We start from the raw sequence: 23738 nt of genomic DNA on the forward strand, positions 1-23738 counted from the left end.
AAAATAGTAGTTTTTAGCCTTATTTGCTGTCCTTTCCTTTTGATTTCTTTTTGCTGTGACACTACATTTGTTGTACAGTCCCATCAGCACACCCCAATAGCAGCAAAACACTGCTTGCCAAATACAGCTGTGCCAAGGATGTCTTTTGCTGACATTTAATGTTCGGTTTTGTTGCTCCTCCTCTTGGAGCCATGTGGCTGTTCTGCTAGCTTTTGTTAACCTGAGTGTGTGTTTGCACGTCTATGTGTGTGCAGAGGAGGTCCAGCTCTTTGGTTCCACCGTGCCAGTATAATGGACGTTTTGTTTCAAGTTAAATTGATAAAATAAATGTTGCCCATTTGATAACCAGTGCCACGATGTTTTTTAAACTTTATCTGGAAATGTCAAGGCAGTGTGTTTTGGTAGTGAAAAAAAGAAAGTGTAATTTTAGGAATAACTTTTTATATTCACTTCAGTGTGTTGTGGACTCAGATTCGGGAGTGTTAGGTTTTTAATAAGATGCCATGGCTTTTCTCTTCAATGGCAACAGCTCTTTTTCATTGTTCAGTACTCATTTACATTTTAAACTGGATTGAACACAACAGTTTTAAAGAAAGAATAAACAAAATGGGATGAAGTATTTTTAATTATGATTCTTTTAAACAGGTGACTTTATGGAAGGCTGCATGCTGCAGTCCCCAAAATGCTGAAGTTGTTGTCGTGTGAACTCATTTGAGAGCAGGAAGGCAGAAAACTCAAGTGCCTCATTCCATAGTGTGAAATGAAGTTTGTGGGTGGACTTTTCACAGGGCTGCATTATGCTTTGTCTCCCTGTGACACGCTGGCTAAATGGACAGGACGAGCCTTTGTAGTTTTGCAATGTCCCATTGTTATTTAGCACATGAGAGCAGTGCGGTATTGGTGCAGCTGTTCATAAACAGGAGATTGGAAAAGCTAGTCCAGGGCAAACCAGAAAATGCTAAATCATAATTTGAGTCTGAGTCTTGAAGATGCTTCTGGCAATGTGAAACACTCCCTTTCCTTAAAAACACGATTACCTCTAATCCTTGTTGTGTGACACTGCAGATGGAGACAGTACTGAGCATCTATTAGCAATTCAGATACACAGGGCTGAGACTGAAGTTTTGATCTTTTATGCTCTCCAAGGATGTCTGAAGAGTATTTTTGGCCTGGGGGTTTTACACAGCCCTATTTTGTGAGAAATGCTGAGCTCCTGTTTCTTTTCTTTCTGCTTTGCTGAGGGTGGGGTTCTGAAAGCCACTGCTGAAAACTTCAGTTGTAGCCTGTCTTTTTGAAGTAGTTGCATTTTAAATACTTTGTGAGCATAAAGTATTCTAATTTCCTCTGGAATAACAAGCACCTTTTTTTAACGGTAGCCGAGAGGGGACCAGCTAGCAACACTTCTCACACACACTCCCCAGCTCCTGCGAAATCTTGTACCCCAGGGTACCAGACCTGTTCTGCACAGCTAACCTGGACATTAACCATTACTTTTACTTTAGTAAAGGAGGAAAGGTTTGGCCTGAACTGCAGCTTTGGGATGTTTGCTTGAAGGCTAGGGTGTTTAAACCAGTAGTTAGAGGTCTTCAGCTGTGGCAGCTGCCACCTTGAATCAAGGGCTTCGGAGTACTTTTGCTGTTCTCAGAACCCCAGAACTGAGCAGTCGCTATCATGCAGGATGGGCAAACTGAAGGGTCCAGAGGATGTTAGGTGTCTGCTCTCCTGAGGTATTTCAGCTGTCTTGGAAAAGCCATACAAAAATGCTAGGAGGCATCTGACACTTCCCTCTGTTCCCTGCCTGGGTTATGGAGCTAGGGAGTACCACTTCAGTGGCATTTTAATACTGATCCTGTGAAGTCTAGATGCTCTTCTGGCAGGCCTGTGATGGTTGGGAAATTGAATTTTCTTGTAAACTGGGATGCTTGTTTTCTGGGCGCTCCCAGGTTTTATCATGGTCATTGAAATTTAATCTACAAGGACTAATCTGCCCTTGCTATTATTTACTCACAGGTGCTTGGTTTAGGAAGCAGCTTTCACAGAACAAGGTGAAAGTATCAGTTGTCATATTGATCACAGAGAAGGCAATATGTCACATTTCTTCTACTGAATGCTTACAAATATGGGACTCGTGAGATGGCACTCTGTTGCTCTGGCTGTTGTGTAAAAGATTAAAGCTTGGAGCAGTTTGTTTGATTGATTTCAGTGAAGCAGAGTCCTTTGCCTGTATGTGACTGAGACAAAGGATGATCGTCAGAACATGTTAACTGCGGGGGAGCTGAGGGGCAACTTTTGCAGAGGTCACAGAAAAGGGTCTGTCCCAGCTCAGTGGGTAAGTGATCTCCTTGCAGGAGAGAGCAAATGCTGCTTTTACATACCTGAGGTTCTTATTTGTTCATGATGTGACAGTATAAGACTATCAAAATGAGTTAATACATTCATTCATGTTTTTCTTGATGAGTCATTTTAATTACTGAAAAGTAATATATTTTCCAACATTAGAATGTTGCATTGGGTTATCGGTATTCTAGTGTACTCTTTCATGGTCAGAATGTGGAAGGGGACTGCTAGTAGCTTATATGTACATGATACTTTTCAGAAAAATAAAATGAATAAACTCAGAAAATGATATTGTCAGAATGCATAGTATGAAATAGTGCATTACATTGTCTTGCCATATCACTATTTTCCATTAATGAAAATGTTAAAAATGATGAAATAACCATAACGTGGTAGATCAATAATTATTCTAGAGAATGTGCCCACATCTGTGCATTTTGTTGTTGTTATAATCAGAAAATACTGCTCACAACAACTCTGTTGGTCCTTTTATCTCTGCACAGGGTCACCTGGAATGACCCCAGCATTTTCATATGAGCAGTAAAGAGCCGTTCTTTCCAATGTCAGACTTGCTTTCTGGTCCAGCAAGTATGGGAACAAGTGCTGAGGTCTTATTACTGTGAATTACATATTTATGATTTTTAGAGCACCTCTTTTCAGAAGCAAATTAAACTCCTTGGACAAGATTTCAAAAGTTACTGAGGTACCCAAACACTAGCTAGGTTATTTATTTATTTATTTTAATAAGAATTAGAACTCCAAGATACATCTGAGGAAGTTAGTATATATTTGGGCCAAATCTGACCCTGAGTAACTTCTTGAGGATGGGATTTAGGAACCACTTCTGCTCAGAAGGATGTCCTAAAGCATGCATATATTTTGCTGTGTAAGGCTAAACTTGACAGAAAGTGTGTATTTCAGTGTTTTGTTTCATTTGCCTGACAGACTTTGCACCATACTTTGAATTCTGCAGTACGTGTATGGCTGACTGAATTTCAGCGCTACATTTCCTGAATATGCAGGCTGTTTTGCAAAAAATAACAGACTTAACTCGTGGCACCAATGTATGGAAGGAAAGTTTCATAGAAGCTACCTCACAGCAAGCAGCTCTAGACTCTGTTGTTATGATGTCCTAAGATCTCTGGGATAGCATTACGGGCTGGCATGTAAAGCCCTACTTAAGTGCTAAATATTCCCACAACTCCATTAACGTATTTTGTAGAAAAATTAGCCCACCTTTGCTTTTGTTCATCTATCGCCTTCTCAGTCAGGAGATCATCAACTTTTTAATGACCAAAAAGTGGGAGTACAGTACAACAGAGCTGTTTTTGCAGTTCTTGGCATTGCCAGAACAAAAGGGTTAGGATTAGGAACAGCGTTAAGGTTCCGCTGTTAAGCAGCAATGCTCTCTGCAAAGCTGCTGTTGCAGGATCTCAAAGCAACTGAATTCTTCTAACCTGATGACTGGATTAGGAATGAGAACTAAGTTTCTCTAAGTTTCTACCACTTCAGTGTAGTTTGGGAATATTTGGAGCTGAATATATTGCAGCCAGGGCTTTGCAGCCGCTGTTTCATTGCAGGTGCACACGTTGCTAAAAGAAAGCTTAGACCTGGTTAGGAAGCACATTACATCTGCTGACGTGACAATGTGTTTATTAGAATTAATTTTAAATTAATCCCCAACACAAGCAGATGTGCAAGCAGTGCCCAAAACCTGTTCAGTCCTGCGATGCATGTGCAGGCAGCACCCACTGCTCAGCATCTGCCACGTGCAGGGGATCAGCCTGCAGCTGCTTTGACTCACGGGTGAGGCTGCAGAGTGGGGAGCGTCCCCACTGCCATGCCGCAGCCACAAGCAGCTGTCACCTAGCAGGTCCTTTCTCTCCCTCGATCACAGAAGCCCTGGCTGGGAGCGCATGCTTTGGCAATGCGAAGTTGGTGTGATACACAAACGGAGAGCACATGTTCTGTTATAAAGAGTAATTGGATGCGGATATATCTTTTGAAATCCTGAACTGAGAGTTTTGATTTACATGCATAAATATAATTTGTACTCCAGCACGCTTAGATGTATGCTTAATTGCAAGTCTCTGAGCCTCGCTGAAGAAGCATCAAATGGAACGCTTGTAGAAGCATTTTTAAGTTGATGACCATACCAGTGAGAAAAGGGAAGCAGCCTTATGGATGAATACATGGAAACAGTGCTTTCTTTTTGTGGGGCAGATTCCCATTGCATTCTTACTAATACAACAACAAACAAAGAAGCAAACAAAAAGATGGAAATAGAATATTTTTTTTTAAAAAAGAGAAAACTGCCTAGAGTAGAATAAAAGTCACAATGGCAGAAAGATGAACGAAAAGCCTGGCATTCTTCTAGTGTTCAACAGCCTTCGTAAAAATACGCATTGTTCTACGGTGGTGTCAGCCACCTGGAGTATTTAGATCAGCAGTCGGGAGATTCATGATCCTGCAAGAAAATTTATAATCATGACAAAAATGGAATGAAATCCCTTCCCCTTCCTTTTTACGTATTTTATCTTGAATTGTACCTTATGTGACAGGACTGCAATTAATATCTCTTGTAAAACAGAAGGCTCATTAAATTGGTCTCATTATGGTTGCTGAGGTTGTGTGACACTGCTGAAAGGGATTCCCCCATTATCTTTGTTTGACACGTATTCCTAATCAACCAGGCCAATTCTGCTTTATCAAAGGGCTGTCACATGAGAGGAGATGATATTTATTCTGACTTGTACTATTAGCGTAAAAAATGTAGATTGCATCGGCAGACGCATAACCCTTACAAATGGCCACACAGAGCATTTATTGAGGTGTCCCCTTTCTGCAAGGGTGGTTCAAAATATAGCCTGCTTCACTCTTCAGTACTGGGGATGCAGGCCATTTTTTTTTTTTAAAGCCCTATTTTCAAGGGATATTTATGAAATTAAATTGGACTGTTGAGAAGTCTCACAGCAAACAAGTGCAAAGGGGTAAGAATACCAGCAATTCTGCAATTTCCTCCACCTTTTGTTGATGAAAAGAAATCAGCAGCCCTACATATCCAACTTCAGAAATTTGGAAGCAATGTGTTGTCCTGTATATTAACAGAGATCTTAATATGTATCACAATATTACCTCATTTATTGAAAATTTCCTGAACATTTTTTTTGATTTATTAGTGATACTGAGTTTGTCAAGGATAAAGACATTTTCTCTGTTTATAAAACTGTTCATAGAAAATTTATGAGAGTTTTAAGGGAGGTGATGGTACCTGAATCTGCTGGGTTTGGAAAAATCAATATGCTAATGCAGGGCTTAACAACATCACCCTTACAAGGTTTGCGCAGATATTTTCATACTGCTACAGCACTGTGTGTTCAAAAGAAATGTATAGTTGTAATGCAGCCTCATGTGTTTGTATAAGAACCACCTCCCCCAAAACTCAAACCAAATGCTTTCTTAGTTAAGTTTAAGAAATTTTGGATAACAGGGAAAATTCAAACAATATATATAAAACCTATACAAATTCTACAGATCTGTTTTGATATTTCATCCTTTTCCTTATACATACACAGCATTCAAAAGGATGGCTCCTTGTTTCCAGTAATACAAAGTCATTTCTGATTTGAGTGAGAAGATGGAAACTGGAAGAAAGAAAAGTTGATGCTGCTCCTGCCAGCTGTTGGAGTGGTGCTGCAACACCCCAACCAGGACTGACTGCTGGGAGAACAACAGAACAGTGAGGTGTGAGACTACTATTGGCCATGGAAGTCCTTCTTTGTTGTATAAACTTTTTTTTTTTTTTTTTAATGTCAGTATAATTCTTTTTTTTTTTTTAGGTTACCATGACACTGAGAGAACACCGAACTGCATTTTGAAACAGGCTTCCTGGTCCAGCAGTACTGAATATAGGCTGATACCTCAGACAAGGTAAGTGAAGCCAGGAGAAAACAAGAATCCTTCATCCCCACAAGGAGATAGGGGAATGGGATTGCTTCAGCACTCACTGTCACATGGAGGAGGCAGGTGAGGAGTTGCACAGGTTCTGAGTCTGAACAAAAGCAGGTACTTGCCTGTGAGTGCTTGGAAGAGGTTTTGCTGGAGGGCCCTTATGAGCACAGCTTAATGCTAGTTTTCTTGGCCTCTCCCTTGGTGCTGATGACTGTAACTCTGGGTGTCTAGGAAGCAAATGATTTCAGTCACTATTTTGTCCCTTGAAAAGCTTTATCTGTTAATCAAGTTTATGATTTGCTCAGCAACATAGAAAAGCTTCAACTGGGACTGTAATTCCTAAATGAACATTTATCTCCTGCAAGAGATGATCTGAGTCTGTTGATGTCAAAAGATTGGGCCCTTATTTCCTAATGAGAAGAAGGAAACTTTTTTTTCTTCTCTTTTCTTCCCCTTCCAAGATGGAAAACTGTTTATTGTTTCTTTGATCCCACACAGAATGATGGAGGAATAGCTGTATCTTACAACTAAAGCTCTTAAGTAAATGGTTATTTTAACAACAGATCATATACTACAACATTTGTGATATATGGTGTATTGAGGGATGCTATGAAAACATACTCGGCTAATGTGACTGAAGGGTGTCTCTGGGGAGGAAAGAGATTTTGTCAGGAGCTGTCAAATATGATCTAGGTGTACCTTCCAAATAAAGAATCCTTGAAGCTGAAGTTGTTGGCAGGCCAATGAGTACACAAGCGAAGGATGCCCCTAAACATGCACAGTTTTGTATGCATCTCTGTAAAAATTGCCTGTGGCTTCTCGTTGTGAGAGACAGAACATCGGACTAGGCAGATTGCTCTTATGTGCAGTGTGTAGAACATTCAAACATCAGATAGAGATATCATATGCTAGATCAGTCAATCACAACTTGAAAATTAATAACACATTTTAGCCGAAACATCCCAAACAGGTGCAGCTAAAAGTGAAATGATGTTTCTGATCGCGTAGATAATACTTTCTCTTTTGCAGACACATCTTCCACGAGCTCCCAGTGCTGTGTGTACTTTTCGCACTGTGTAACTTGGTGCATAATTAATGAATTTAGCATAATGCCATGTTTGTTTATTCATATCTACTTCAGATTTATTTGATAGAATATCCTGAAAGTCAGTGTTGTGAATCAGAAAACATGAAGCTAGTCTTTTGATGAATAATTTGTTGAGAAGTTAAGGCTTTTGTAGACGTAAATCATCAGCTAAATAAGCATGACTGTTGGGGAGCAGCCTCTACATCCTGAGATTTAACTAGTAGTCCCCTTCCCACAAAGTTTCTGCAGGCCTTCTGGAGCTGCTGCCTTATACATGCAATGATCTCCTTGTCAGCTGCGTGGTGGCAGCTGGTGGCACTTTGGGCTAGCAAGAAGTCCCCAGTCATTGCTGTGCTGCAAACAGTTGGCAGCTGCAGCTTGCTTTCTGTGGGGCAGTTGCTCCTGGCTTTGGCAGGGTTCATAGCCAGACCTCTCTTTCGTGATTTCCAGTACTCAGAAAAGATGACACCTACGAGAGATGCAGTTTGGATTATGAGAGTACAACTCCACTTACGTTTTTCAAATTTTCATTCATTTTTATTGCAGAATGTATTATCTTAAACACTGCAAGTATTGCCAGTAGGGAGGCAAAACCAGGGCTGATTTTCCCACACTAAGTGCATCTTTCCCTCTTTGGTGGACTGAGGTTTCAAAGGGAAATTCCAACAGTTGATAAGGATAGGGAATAACTAAGTTAACAGAGCTGAATGGGTAAATGCTTGGGCACGTAGTGAATGTAGGAACAGTCTGATACAAGAAGCTGATGTTCTGTAGGAACTTCTGAACATAATTAACAAACAACATAGGCTAAATTCTTTTCTCCGAGCCTTCCTAATCTGGAAGAAAGAATGGAAAGAAAAATCTTGCATATACAGAGCTCAGAGTTTTGTGTTACCCCAAAACAGTGTGGTTGCAAACATAGTTTTAAGTGGCTAGAACAAGGCTGGGCCTTTAAAAAGTCTTTCATTTAGAGATCTGGAAAAAACAGAGAAACAGAGGTGAAGATCTCTGTTTGGACTGAGAGCTGATTTCTCAAGGTCAGTGATACCAGGGTCAGTTTTGACTGATTGTGGGAGACTCTTGTTCTTTTTTGCTTGTTTGTCTGTTTGTTTTGTTTTTGCTTTTTAATAATTGCACACAGAAATCTCAGTGTTTTGTCAGAAGAATGTAAGAAAACCAAAGGGCAGTGGTTTGTCTGATTAAAAAAAAATAATACTGGGACGAAAAATTTGTGTTGTGAATGTTAAACTGTAGGGGTCAGGCTGGAGTTTTGCCAGAAAATATGACTTCAGGGAATTCTGTGGAAATTTCAAGAGATTATAAACTGAAGCTGTCTGGAAAAAGGTATGAAATTCAAAGTTCTTGTCTTCTGAAATAGTCTTGTTTGAGAAATACTACAGATGTGTGAATAATTCCAGCGCAGGGAGCGGGAGAGGAATTCCTGTGCTTCCTTTAATCTTCTTATAATCTCCTTCTGACCAATCTCATCTGAGAATCAAGACGACTGATTTCTAACTGCACCCAGCAAAAGAGAGAATTGTTTCTTTTTACCTTAAATTAAAAACTTGTTGTGGGGTTTTAGAAAGAAATGTCCTTATGCGAAGTGGCAGTGCTAGTGGACATACAATTTTTAAAGGAAATCAAGCCAGAGTTCATCAGTTCAGTTACTAAAAGAGCGTGCAGATATGATTGGTTTTACGTGGGTAAATATATGTATATGTACATATATGTATACCCTCCACTGCACTTTTATTTTAGAAAGGAGGACTCAAAAAATTAGAATCCAATTCAGCATATTATCTACATATTCACAGGTAGATTTGTACATAGTTGGCTAACTGCAAAATTGATAGCTGTCCCAGAAACATCCTTACGCTTATATCACAAAGGCCTTCTGTTTAGTTCCGTATACATAAGGAAAAATAGAATTGGTTCCCATGTGAATAGGATAAGAAAATGGGATGCACATGTGTGTGAAGTTAAACGTGGAAGTGCTGAAAGTACTGCAGCTTGTGTTAACAAGAATTGCAGGTTTGATAATTTTCAATCACTTTCTCATTCAAAATGGTTGATGAATGGCTTTCTATTCTTGCTTGGAAATATATTTTATATTACAGCTTATACAGTATTTGAGACTGCACAAAGCATACAATTCTTATTTGTAGAGCAAACAGAACAAGCCATTAAGCTAGAAAACTACTCTATGTCTTCCTGAGTCTTCTGCCAGTTTCTCTTAGTTACTACAGACAGCTAGAAGTGCCTTCCTTTTTTGTACCTACATACAATGCCTATCTTGCATCCATACTTTCTATCCTCTAGATCATACTACATTAAAACTGTGAAAGTTAAAAGTGATTTTGGCAATGTATCAAGGTTATTTAAGAATAACCTTGTTCTTAATTTCCTATTAATAGGTAGTATTTTTATAAATTATTTTTTTCTGGCAATCATTATTCATCAAAAAGATTTTTTGTGTGTGTTTCTCCAAATGGGTAGCTCAGTGCCTTTTTATTAGCTCTAAGACTAAACTTCAGCAAGTGTGTGATCAAGTGTACCGGAAAAATCCTTTGTCCATTGCTAAACCTTATGAAATTGTAGATCAAAAGAATTTTCGTATCTTACAAGGACTGTGGTACTATTCATGGGCTAAAAATGACGGTCCAAGTAATAAAACAACTACTGTTGTCAGGGAAAGATTAAAAGCAGCAGCTGGATTGTACACAGTCAACTTTAAAATCTTTCTCTAGGAAGGTAGATGCTTTAGAAAATGATCTGGCTTTTCAGTTGATTTGCCATGATTGGCAGCCCCATAAAATGGCTACTGACACAGGAACTTGCAAAAGAAAGAAGCCTTTTTTCACCATAAAGAGAATATTCTGCTTCTTGCCTTCTTCCAAATTGGACTCCGCACTTGGAAGTGAGATGTAATGCAAGTGTCATAGCAGTGATGGGTATCAGCCTTTTCCTGTGTTTTATCCAATTTATCCAAACTCTTTTTCTGAAATAATTCCTGCTGTCACTTTTCTGCAGCTTGTATTTTAACCTATGTTCTTCTTACTATTTTAGTTTTATTCCTCGAGTTTAGCTGTACGTTTTGCAGTTCTCCTTAAATTCACTACATGCAACATCGCTTTACATGTAGTTTTTCTAAGATCATAATCATCCTGACCACTACTAAGTACATATAACTATTATAATTGTTTCTTTCTGATATCAAGAAATGCTTTTTTTAACTGTCTCCGAACTTCTAGCCAACCTGCTTCTCAGATTTGCATGTGTGCAATCTTTGAAACTTTATTTATGAAAGGTCAGTGTGTTGGTTTATTTTAATTAATTCATTTCTTTCCATTTTAGTTATCTTCCTTGTTTCTTTTTTATTCTGTTGAATCAAGTAGTTATCTTTCTGTGTGTTTATCACAAGATTGGGTCATCTTCTTTGCACTTGCTAATTTTTCCAAGGTTGTCATTCTCTCTGGGGTTTTCTTTCCCTATACTTTTTTTAATTTATATTTACTCTCTTAACCTGTTGTATCAAATATTTATGACTCCATAACTGGTTACCTCAGAGGGTAGTTTATTTTTCTTTCATTCTGACAGCACCTTACACTGCTGGAAATCAAGTAAATTATTTGCCAACTGTTTTTTTTCCCATTGGCTTCTGATTTTGGCCCTCCAGAGAGACCTCCTTGTATGTCAGATTGTAAAACTGGGCTCCACATTTCCCTATAAACATCCCTGTATCTCTCCTCACCTCTGCTCAGCTGGTTTAACAAATACAAGACCTGTTTCCCTGTGCTGTTTTCCTTTAAGGTCCTGTGCAGTGGAGTTACGAATTGGACAGCTTTGTTCCACAGTGCCTTTTTTTTTTTTTTTTCCATGCACTGGTCTTAAAACATGCATGTGTTTGGCTTTTGTGGGTGTAAGAATGCATGTGTTGCATAATTTGTCACAGCTCAAAGCCATTAGCGGTGGCAGAGCCAGGCCCATAATGTGCCCAGTTCATAAACATGTACATGCTCTTCTTGCCCATTCAGATGCTGGGCTTGGAACATGCTGCCCTGCACTTATCAAGTAACATCAGCAGTGTTCTTCTGTGCCGAGGATGGAAAACTTCAGCTGGCAGTCAAAAGTTTCTGTCCCTTCTGATCTTTTTGAGTGTCCTGCCTGAAAAGCACAAGCCCTTACAAGAGATGATGATTGACCTGATTCAGAAGAAGTGGTGTGCGGAAGAGTTGCTGAGTAGGAGAGGTGCTGGGTGCTGCGGCTGGTGTGGTGACAAACAGTGCGGTCGGTCCGTCTATCCCCCCTGCAGTTACCCTGCTTGCAAACTCCTTTTGCCCAAATTTGTAAGCACCACTGCCTGAATGCCTTCGGCTTCTCTTTGGGCTCTAGCACTAACAGCAGCACCAAACCTCACCCTTGCTGACCACAGGCCTTGAAAAAGAAAAGGACAATGTCTAATTTCTTTATTTTTTTTTTCTGATCTCTCTGAAGGAGAAATACAGATAAAAGCAAAGCTCTGTGACTGATTTTTTCACTATCTACTTGAAAGACAGTGGGTCAGAATTAAGGCATTTTTGCTGCGGAGGAAATGTGTGGGATGTTGGCTGTGAGCCAGTAGCCACTAACATCCCTGCTGCACTAGGAATACTTGAATGAAGTGGGCGTCAACCTCGGGAGAGCGGGCAGCGCTACCTACATCAGAGAAAAACCTCTTCATTGAGATTCAATGAGTAAAAATATTGAATGGAGATAAACCGGTCTGATGGATTTTTTTTTTTTCTATGAGGAACAGTAAAAGTGCAAGAATCATGATCCAGTCTGGAAGAACATCCCCTAAGGTCTTGTGTCTGTCGTGTCCCATTCATTCCACAGAAAATGAGATACATGCAGTCCTTGACTACTCTGATTTGTAAGTTTCATCTTTTAGTTCTGGCTTCTCAACACACAGAATGAGGAAATAACAGCCAGAAACTTATACCCTGTAGCCCTCTTTACAGCCAGGCTTTTAGTGCTTTTTACTTTTTTATTTTTTATTTTTACAAAACCAGAATAAAGATCTGAAGTGTGTCAAATGTTTTTTTATAGAATATAGTTTATCCAGACACTCATCCTGCTTATGTCCAGTTGAATGTCCACTGGGGAAAAAAGGCATCTCTAGAGTTCTTTTTTACCACTGAATTATGAATCTGGAGGATGAAACAATTTTTTTTCAATGTTATCTTTCTTCTTGTAATCAGCCCCAGATGAGAGTTACGCCATCTTGCAACCTTGGTACTACTGAGTCAGTTACCAGCTCTATCCAGTCTAAATATGATCACATTTTTCTTGAATGAAGTCCATCATCGGAGCATCACGCTTGTGAAAGAGTTTTTCTTTTCAGTTTCAATATATGAAACATAAGCAGCAGATTTTTTGTCTGAAACTACAGAACCACACTGTTCTCAGTGTACATAAGGGAAAAAAAGATTCCCATTTTTTATGACATATTATTAGAAAGTGATACGTTCATTTTGTCGAACAAGGGGAATGGGCAATGATGCAAAAAAGGAAGTATTTTGCCAAAGTGTTGGCACTGAATGAAGGAAATTGCCATAAAAAGATGGACTGGGGAGAGTAGAGTATCACAAATACTTTAAAAAGCTCTTCTTGCATGGGAAACAAAGGGATGCTGCACAAGTGACAGGTGCTTCCATGTAAGACTAGAGGGTTACATGGTAATGATGGTTTCATTTTTGGATGTAGTTTTGCACGTTGGCTCAAGCATGTCTGGTCAAAATAACACTGAGTTCAGAGAAAGCTAGAGGGTAGGAGGTGCAAAATGACAGCTAACAGGCATGGTTGCAAAAAGTGGATCTGAGCAGGATTTGGGAAAACTAGACCCCTGAACTGGAGCATGTCTATCAAAGCAAACAAGCTTATCATTGGCTTTTTTTTTTTTTTTTTTTTTTTTTGACAAATAATATCTTGTGCTGACAATTTGCCTTTCAGATTCTGGGCTTGGATATGACAGTGTGGCCTCAGTGGTAAAAAGTGTTTGTGGACAATTGGTCTTCAGTGTCTGATCTCTGGGGCAAAAAATATTGAAGCAACTAAATGCTGCCAACATCTTGCCTTTCCTTTCCCTCCCATGCTCAGACTTGAAATCCAGAGCCTCAGAGAGCTGTGGTAACGCTCTGATGGCCAGGAATCAGAAAGGACGCAGGACGCAGCAGTGCCAGAGGCTGTGTAAGCACAGCGTGTACATGATTGCTGCTTGAGAGGGATCCATCCACGGAACTGTTGGGGTAACAAAGGTAGGCTGGCAGTGAAGGGCAAGGGCACAATGAGGCGGTGTTTAGCAGGGTGAAGGGCAGTGGCCTTCACCCACACTGTTGCCATAGGTGGCACGTTTCTTTATGTAGACTTTCCAGCAAGGAGTTTCCAGATGATGATAAACTTGTCTTACGTATCCTTTCAGGGGACTCCTGCCACTGTGGGAGGCAGCATGAAACAGTGGTTTGATGCTGCATAGGAACAAGATGAAAGTTGGCATCGGTGGCCAGGCAGAGGCAGTGGGTTATTCTGTCACAGGAACCGATGAGGGACGATGGAGGCTGCCCACCTTGCATCTGAAAGCAGCACGTGTTACAGAGGGAGGATAAAGGAGGGTGGCAACAGGAGGGTGGCAACAGGAAGGAGATACAGGCAAAGCAGTTGCAGGCAAGGCTTAATTCCCCAGGCTAGGGAAGAGCATGCTGTAGTAACCGAAACACAGGTGATGGGAGCATAGACAAAAGATCATCTGCGTGAGAAGGCACCAAAGATCAGCAGGCCTTTAACAGCATGGGATTGAATGGAAGGGCTTAGAGGCATTCTCTTCAGGAATGTTATCGACATGGAGGATAAATGCTGATCAGGAAGAAGTAAGAAGGCTGATGAGGCCAGAGGTGATACTAGTTTTACTGTTGTTCTCTGTGAAGGGTTAGCCTTTAAGAGATGTGAGCTGACACTTAAGATTCCTTGGCACTTTCTGGTTCACCTTAGTTGTTCACGTGGAACAACTGGAAGATGCTTAGATTCTTCATCAAGCAAAATTGTCCGAGAGGCAAAATATTCAGGAAAGTGGAAGAAAAGAACATAATTGTAACATTGTCTTCTGGTACTGTGAAGAACCTTTCTTTTTCTGAGATCCTTGGGTAGCAAGCAGCAAATTAGCAAATCCTCAAAACGAATTTTGAAAGTAACCACACTTTCTGCTCTGAGAGAGAAGTTTAAAATGTCTAACATAGTTTTGTGAGGAAGAGGAAAATGTGCTGGAGGGCTGAGAGTTCTTAAGACCAAGTTATAAGCCTTTGAAAATAGGATTTTATAATGGAAAAGCAGAGATCATTAACCATTGTAAGCACCTCTAAGAATGACACCTCTATAGTAAATTACATTCAAATTAATATAAAACTGTAAAGATTCCCTGACAGCTTTGATTATGTAAGTTGATTTTAGTAGTTAAATGTTGACTTTCTATAATGCATTCTCCAAATATTATACTGAATGCTGCATCATATATAACAATTACCATGTCACAGTGCTATTTTGTGTAAATTAAATTATTGACAGCAATATAATTTTGTATTCACTTTATTATTTTGATTCATTTTTCTGTCAAAATATACAATGACTCTTCACTAGATTTAGAAACCAGAAAAACTCTTTAGATGGTGAAGTATTATTCTCCATACATTATTTTTCCTTAGCCTGTAATGAGGTTGGAGGGGTGTGGGGAGAGAAGCACCATTTCATTCCTTCTCTGACATTGTGTGTGTTTTTTAGACATGTTCTCAACTTTAAATCGTGTTACAATAGGTGTGCTTCCAGAAAGCCTGCAAAGTCCAGAGCAGCCCTGGTCAGCTCCTCCAGGGCTGCAGTCCTGGTGGTTTTAGTGGTGCACTAACACAAACACTGCCCTGAGTTGTGGGATGGGTTTCTTAATAAGATGATTATTCAGCTTAGCTGTAAGGAAGATCCATTGTACATGACAGGGGGAATACTTCCTTTTCTTTGATGTTTCTGGTAGATAAAAGTAAAAATCAGCACCTGTTCATTGCTGCTCTTTCTTCACACCTTTTCTTCCCAGGTTCTTCAAGGGTTATGGCAACAGTGATTGTCCCTTCTAGGATGCCTGTGAAGTCTTTGCTGCTGGTGGTTGTAACTGTTCTCTCCAAATGCACAGCCTGTCAGCTTCCCACGACCTGCTCAGAACTAGAGTGTGAAAATCAGGACACCAGCTGCATATTCCTACTGGACCTTGGCTCTTCTCCGGGTAGGTGCCCTTATCTTCCCTGTGGAGCCAGTCCTGCTCCCAGAAGTTGGCCACTGTCATCCTGTGAGATGGAAGAAATGGGCTCAGATGCATTCAGGCAGAAAAGGGGGCTGAATCCACAATGTCACACACTGTGGGCAAGGGTAACTAACTACAGGTTGAAAAAATCCATCTGTTCTGAGTGGTGGTAGAAAGGTTCAGAAAACGTTTATCTTCTCAGCTGGTCCAGACCAAGGCTGTTGGAGAAAGCCTACGTTGCAGATCTCAGTGGAGTTCAGTCATGGCTTAGGTGCTGACAGTCCTTAGTCCCATCTGCATCTGCTCAGTAATAAAAAGCAAAGGTGCTTTGACACTGCTGAGAGTGCTAGAAAAAGTTTCTGGTGCCTGGTCCAGTGAGGTCTGTGTAGCTGTGGGCTAGCTCCTTCTTCAGTAGGCTGGCCAGGTCTGCAGCCCATGCAGTGCACTGGGAGCCCTAAAAGTCAGTAGTATTTACCAGAGGCTCTTTCAAGTTGTCTTACTCAGCATGTGGAGTCGAAGAGGCAGAGAGGAAAGCTGCAAGCTTTCAGTATGGTGACGATGGGACAGCCCATGAGAAGGTAACAGGAGAAGGCTAAATCCTCTCTGAGTTCACCTTGGACTTAGCAGTGTTCTCTAAATACCTGCAAGTTCACTTGTGTCTGTAAACCTGGGGTTGCGAACACAGATCAAATATATTCACTTTCCATGGCAGCACAAAATTGCAAAAACTCATCTGATACTGATGAAATAACACTTAGCCATTGCACTTTCATTTAATTGAGTATGAGATGTTGATATATTCTTATGTCTGCAGCATACACCAAATTTTTCTGTGCTCAGTTTTAAGGGAGAGAAGCCCAAAGAGACGCTTGGCAGTCTCTGGGAATTAGAGAAGTGCTGAAAGTAAATGTCACTTCTTATCGTGGATCCTTCCTTCTTCTCCTTGCTTTACCTCCACTTGGTATGGCACATACAAGATTTGTAGTGTGGTGGTAGTAGTGTGTGTGGAGCTGGCAAAGGGCCTGTTTGCTCAAAGATGGAGATGTTTTTATATTAGATGATCTGGTAGAAAAACATTACAACTCAGCCAAGCGTGCCCTCCTAAGGCATTGGTATTGATGCATATTCTGTGGGCAAAATGAATGTATTAACAATTATTGCAGAGACAACTGGGAAAGCCCCACATTAGCCCCACATTATGTTTTGTGTTAACTGGTTTATAAAGTCCTGGGAAGTCCTTAATGGATGGAAGAATCATTTCCTTTTAGCTTTAGCAGCCTTCCCGCCTTTGATTTTTTTTTTAACTTGCAACTAAAGATCTTTTCCCTACATCTTTCTGCATATAATTTCACGCATCTTTCTTTGTATGAAGCAGTTTCACACACAACCACGTGTACAGCAGTATGGTTTTAATAGAACCTGCTTCATTTGAGAGCAGACAAATAGACTTGGGTCGTCTTTTGGCACAGGCACAAAATGCAAAGCTCTAATGCTGAATTTCTCATTTGGCCTCATTTCTTGTTTGGTTTGCCAATGTGGGAGTTAATCATATAAATAAAGAAATACAGAGGACAGGGGGAAATACATTCTGTTTTGTCCCGTTTGTGTAGCTCTGGTTCTCACTGGCTATGCTAATGCATTGCTTGCAGCAGTTTAAATGGCCATGGTGATGAGGAACAGGTGGTGATGAGGAGTTAATGTGAGAGGACATGGAGAAATCATGTTGCTCGATAGGAAGTTGTTCCTCCCAGCATATTTCTGTCCAAGCCCATTCAAGTGGGACTCTATAACAGTGTCTTGTGACTACACCAGAAGATACAACTGCACTGAGTTCAAGTGCTAAACAAATATATATCCTGTTTCAGCTAATTCCAGCATCTGAGATTTTAGGTGGCAGTCATTCCCCTTGATGTACGAGTGCCCAGACACTGTGAAGATGAGCTAGGCCTTGTTAGGACCTCATGCTACTAACCTGGAAAGAGGATTTAAAGCTAAAACAGAGCAAACAGAAACTCATAGCTAGTTAAGTTATCCTGAGAGTCTGGAAAGACAAACCTGCTGGGCAGGTATTCCCTAACAATGTCATTTTGACATTACTAGCCTGCCTTCTCCTCGATGTATCCTCTATTTGTTCAAAGCAAATCATCTGCTCCTCTCAGTTATTTCAAAGTAAAGTCACAAGAATAGCTTGTTCCCACTCTATTCCAAATATAGCTGTTGGCAGCGATTGCTGAGATAAGGGGGAAGGAAAAGGAACTACCAAGGAAGAGGAAAGACAGGAGGGGGAAGAGAGAAAAGAGCTGAAAAGGTTGGACAATAGAGAGTAAAGAGAGACAGATGAATGAGAGGGGAGGTGAAAGAATAAGGAGAATACATCTTAGCAGAGAAAATAAATCAAAGCTAGAAATAAACTCCTGCAAAAGAGGTGGAAGCAGCCCAAGTACAGAATAAAAAAGCACCATGCCCACCCTCAGGAGCAGTTTGAGTTTTAGCCTTGAAAAGTAACCAAACCTTAAATAAAATCATGCCCAATTTTGACTTGCACTCAGATTGCAAGGGTTAGAGCATCAGAAAACTTATGCTAATTTACACTGCTTGAAGATCTGGTCCTAGAAATTTTAAAGCAAAACATGTTGCTTATTTTAATCTCTCGTGGGATTTTTTAAAAATTGTCTGCTCCAATAAACTTTGTTGGCAATTTCAGACGGAAAACCATCCAGTGGGTAAAATTGCTGGTACTGAACCTCAGCGCCCTTCTCAGGAGTTCGCAGTCAGGATGGTCTTCTGGTGAGACTTGAGCATCTAGTCATGCCCTTAGGAGCAGAAAACAAATGACGATAAGAAATAGGGATAAGTCAGAACCACCCTCAGACTGACTTACCCAGAGCAAAGAGCTGAGGGGTTTCAAGGCTCAGGGCAGACTGGTTTAAGACCAAGGTATGGAGAAATGAGACATAAATGGAGACAGGTTGTGAAAAACAGCACACAGACAGGGCAAACACAGATGAGTCCTTGGCAATCCAGAAATCCCACAAATGGCTCCAACTTCCCTGGAGGGGTGGGAAGCTTCTGAGAAATACCCCCTGGAGCTTTTCTGCTTCTCATCTCAGAAGACTGGTTGGAAAATGGTGCTAGGGTTCTGCGTTCTTTCCTGGTCTGCTGAAGAGGTGCAATATGTGACCTTACTCTCCAGCTGAGGATTAAAAGCCTTACCCAGTCCTGAAGGTGGTGTTTCCTCTGAACTGAGCACATCTGGAAAGCCTTCTGGACAAGCTTTATAAGTACTCAGGCACTAGGTAATAGAACCAACATTACTGAAAGTGTGACACATGCTATGCTTTTATTTCAGTCCTTCAAAGAAGAAGGCCATTTGCATTGTTAAAGGATGTGCTCAACCAGTCTCACTCTGGGCTAGAGGACCAGTGCAGCTTTTGGACAAAGTTATTTACACAAAGTGCAGGAGATGCATTAGAGCAGGAAATAAAAGGTTAAGAGAAGCTGCTTTTAGAAGAAAGGGCTGCAAAGTAAAGCTGAGCAGTCAGACTATCACTATTCAGAAACAAAGTCATTATTTTGAGAGTCTTGTCACATGGGTGGTGTGTGTATGAGTTATATCTGAGTTACTCTCCCTGTTGTGAGATGCATTTTTTTTTTCTTTTCCAGCAAGCATCACGCAGAGCTGCTATTTTACCCAGTCAGCTTACACACGTGTAGAGGAGCCACTGACTTTGATCACGGAGCAGTTTGCAGGCCATCTGGGACACTTCTGGGCTGGATCTGGTGGTGTGGCTGGCCACGGGGCCAGGTTGGTGCTGGGCTCCTGGGCAGCGAGAGACCCTGTGGGCAGCAGTGAGCGGGAGCACCTGGCCAGGCTGCCCGAGGCTCCCAGCCCCATGCGAGAGGGTGCTGGAGGGCTTTTTGGCTGGGATGCCTCCTTCACGGCTTGCTCCCAGTGCCTCTCTGCCTTATGAGGTGTCTAACCTTAATGCTCTGGGGAGAGGGGCATCATCGCAGTCTGTGGGATTGCAGCCATCAGGCAACCGTGCTGCCCTGGCCTGGGATCTGAGACCCGCCAAGGCTCTGCATTTGTGTCTCTACAGGTGTCTCCGCACATCTGCAGTGCAAAGCTTCGGAGAGATGCCGTGCAGTGAAACACCGGGAGCACCCAGCCCGGCACGCAGCTTTCTGCTCTGCAGGCCGAGTCCTCTCCGGATCCCGAGCGCCTGCTCCCAGGAGAGGGCAGTGGAGCCGCACACGCTCCCGTGCTGCGGCCGGCGGGAAGGCTGGCTCCCGCGGGTGCTGGGCGAGGGGAGGAACGGGGAAGCAGAGGTAGGAGTACAGATTTAATACATATGCTAGGAACCGTGTACAGGAATATCCAGGAAGTGTTCCGCGCATTTAATAACGAGAATGAGTTGTCTGTAAACAAAAATAGATTTGGGGTGACCGAGTTTGTTGTTGCTTTTATTTGACTGGAAGTTTTCTCTGTTACATGTATTTGTTTATGGCCACACACGTTTATACCAGTAACTTGCTGATTCCGCACAGGCTTAACTTCTATAGCCTGAATTAGAAAATGTTATTGACATTTAAAGAACCCCTCAGGATGCTGCTACAGCTCTCCTGAGCCAACTCCTCACAATACAGTCATTTACTTATTTCAAATTTACAGGCATTCATGCTAAGACAACAAGAAGCCTTGGTTGAAAACCGCAGAATGTGGTTTTAAGGTACCATAATTAAGGGCAGACTGGGATGCCTTCTCCTCTACTCTCTAACCACCCCCCTTCCCTTAGCATGCAAGCAGTCAGGCAGCTGTTTCCTGTAGGTTCGTATTTACACCAGGTTTCCCTGGCTGGGTACTGGCTTTCAGTGACCAGCCAGTGAAGGCTGAGAGCCTGTAGCAGGTCTGTGAGGGAATGGCAGGTTAGATTTAAGGGAAGCGGCTTTTAACTGCAGCTTGGGAATCCAGCAGACACCCCTGGCAAAACACAAGGCATTAGTAAACAAGTATTTCTTCCTGTGAGGACATGCCAGGTCTCTCTACTTTCAATGAAAAAGGGCAAATTTATGGAACTCTGAAATAGGGCTTTGGAGACAAGAACTTCTCTTTTATGCGAAATGTGTAAACAAACAAACCCCAATTCCCCACAACAAAAAGCACCCACAAACCACACCCTGAATCTAGCACAGGCTTAGGACCAACTTTCCTTACTGTCATCAGAAGACAGGGTAACTTACCTCTGATCCAGGAGCAAGACCCAGCTCCCAGCTGAGCTGGGGAAACGCTAATGTCCCCAAAAGCTGCGAGGTGCACAGTGGAAGTGTGAGGGTGTGTTTCCTATGCAGACCTGGTATCACTGCTGTTAGCACATGAGGTCGGGCAAGTTTTGCTATGAAAGCATAGTAACCCCCCTGGAGCAACTCGGAAGTGTGGTGTTAAGCTGGTTAAATGGTGCTGCCAGCTCCTGCAGAGATGATGAGTTGCCTTTTCTTCCTCAGCCCTCTTAAATTCAGGTGCAATTTTACTCCTGCAGCTCCTATCTCAGGTGCTCACAGTAGAGAATGACTACAGGAAAATACACCCAGTGCAGCATCAGCTAGCACCTTGTTAAAAGAGCAAGTACAATAAATGCAAGGGGGTGTTCAAAGATACTGGGAGTGAAAGAGAAGTTCAGCCCTTCAGCTCTGAACTCTGCATGCAGGCAGTGCCATATCTGGTCAGACATGTCACTGGTAAGGGGAGAAGGCAGGACCTTGGGAGAATCCCATCGTGCATGGTACCCAATACAAAGTTAGCATGCATTTCTGTGTTCATTTCCAATTCACTACTGAATGATCTGAAATCAATCAGTGAAAATACCCCAAATGGGTTCAGGGTGGGTTGCAAATTGGTTAGTTTTGCCTTTGGAAGCTGCAGAGTCCAGGGAGAAGCCAGATACTTGCACGCATACAGGGCCACTGAAGCACAGCTCCTCTCTTGGTGTGAGTGGGGCTTTGGCAATTTACACCAACAATCTGTCCGTCATATGAAACCACGTGGTTTATAGGAACCACAGGAATCAGTAGGATTTTTTGCGTGTAAGGCTCATTGACGTCAGTACGAGTTGGACGGTCTAACCCTGGATGCTAGCTTAATCAGCCAAATGAGGATCAAAGGCACAAAACACATGCAGAGCTCTACAGCACGAATATCTGAAAAGGGACCAGAACCATTCAAGTTTCATCTGTCAACGTCTTCCTGAAGACCAAGCATTAACTATGTTTCCATCTTGCCCTGCACCAGATCCTGCCGCCCTTCAGACAAAGCTCCCATTGAATGTGACTTGGTTGTCTGCGTAGAGGCTGGAAATCAGGCACAATTTACCCCATCCTTAAGAAGGCTTTTAAAATTAACCAACAAAGTCAAATAACAGCAGTACTCCTTATGTGAAGTTATCCAGGAGGTCTGTTAAATTGTATTCATGTCAGTCTTTCATGGAATCCTTTGCCACGGCGGAAGAATGTTAAATTTGCCGAGTTGGTTCAAAGGTGGAATTGAGATATGAGGATGTGAAACCGCGGTTCCTCTCTCTCTCATGCCCTTTATGATTTAGTATCATCAGTGGGCACGTGGTATTTTAAAGTAATATAGGAAGATGCTGTCGAATATCACTTAAACCTGTATCTGACACGTGCACAACATTTTTTAGTAAGGAGGATACTGTACTTAGAGTTACCCATTTCTCAAATTCATGTAAAATAACTTGCCCCACCGCACAACAGATTCCAATATTTTGTTCTTTCATAGTAGTGATGAGACCAATTATAGCTCCGCTGTAATGGAAAGGTACAATACAATTGCTCCTACTTCTCAGTCAAATTTCCCAGAACCTGTCTCTCTCTCTCTGTCTCTCTGTCACAATTTAACTTTTAAATTGAGATTATTTTTTTTAAAAACCAAAATATCTAGGATCCTACTGAAATTGAACACGAGCTTTCTTTCAACTAAGTCTCACATGCCAAACTGTATTGGCTGTACATTAAGTGCTAGAAAGAACTGGTAAAAAAAAAAAATCTTACTATATGTTAAAAAACACTAAGTGTATATATTTCCTAATTACCGCACGCGCTTCCCAGATCGCCCGTAAGGGAAAATATCTAGATTTATGCCTACTGTTCCTTAGAAAGCATGACAAATGCCCCTGACGCTTTTACTTTTTTAGGTATGCTCCTGTCTCGCCTGGTTTCTGCACTGACTGGAAGAGCAGTGAAACAAAACTGAGAAATTGAGAGAGCCTTTCTCAGCTGGTGTAAGGTGTTGCATGGGTGGAGAGGAGCCTGCGAGACGCGACCTGACAGCATTTGGGGCCCAACACAGAGGTAAGTCCGCATGGCATGTGCCCTAATGTCCTAAACCCTGTAAATGTTGATATCTAGAGTTAAAACTGAAAGACGAGGATTTTGTAGCCTTCCTGTGTATGCTGGTCTGTTGCTTTGGAGCACGAGTGTGCTTTTGTAGCATCTCTCAGATGTCTCCGTGTCTTGCTGCTACTTGGGTTGTTGATATTTTCCCCCCTGTATGCCACTGAATAGGGGCCTTGCACGCTACAGATAGTGTGCGAGTTGCTTTCCTAAAGGCAGGAATAAACAGTCATGAGATGAAATATTCCAAAGTAATGAGATTAGTGACAAAAACATAACATGGGATCCAGCTTTCAACCGTAATTACATGTGACACCCCCATCAGCAGGAAGATGTAGGGGCTGCAAGCTCCGAGCTTGGGAACAGTGCAGGGAAGATTGGCTTCTCCTGGGAAGGGAGGCACAGGGGAGCTTATTTTTAGCGCTGGAAAGAGGAAAAAAAAAAAGCTCGAATTTAAGCAGTCTTTGCTTCGATCCCCTTATTCTCGGAGAGAGCAGCGGGAAAAAGAGGTGGTGTACGAAGAAAAGCAGAACGGGGCTGTGAAGGCAGCGGGATGGGGCAGCAGAGGCCGCGCTCGGCAGCCGGCAGAGCTCCCCCGTCTCTGCTCCGTTGTCGCGGCGGTATTTATAGCGCAGGCACTTT

General features: G+C 41.8%; 2 long non-coding RNA genes across 2 annotated transcripts in view; one reads left to right on the forward strand and one right to left on the reverse strand.

The window, feature by feature from the left end:
- LOC118169024 overlaps positions 1-19474 on the forward strand; it is a 67677-nt gene extending 48203 nt beyond the window's left edge. The window contains exons 3-6 of the long non-coding RNA XR_004751890.1: positions 5913-6076; positions 6177-6267; positions 15489-15674; positions 19356-19474. This is a non-coding gene — a long non-coding RNA (uncharacterized LOC118169024). The remainder of the gene's footprint in view (positions 1-5912; positions 6077-6176; positions 6268-15488; positions 15675-19355) is intronic.
- On the reverse strand, positions 14977-21443 carry LOC118169021. The gene is made up of 2 exons (XR_004751887.1): positions 20934-21443; positions 14977-20111 (listed from the first exon to the last, which is right to left on the reverse strand). It is a non-coding gene; the product is annotated as an uncharacterized LOC118169021 (long non-coding RNA).
- Positions 21444-23738: the final 2295 nt, after the last annotated feature.

The sequence above is a fragment of the Oxyura jamaicensis genome, chromosome 6 (assembly GCF_011077185.1).
Source record: "Oxyura jamaicensis isolate SHBP4307 breed ruddy duck chromosome 6, BPBGC_Ojam_1.0, whole genome shotgun sequence".
Lineage (NCBI taxonomy): Eukaryota > Metazoa > Chordata > Aves > Anseriformes > Anatidae > Oxyura > Oxyura jamaicensis.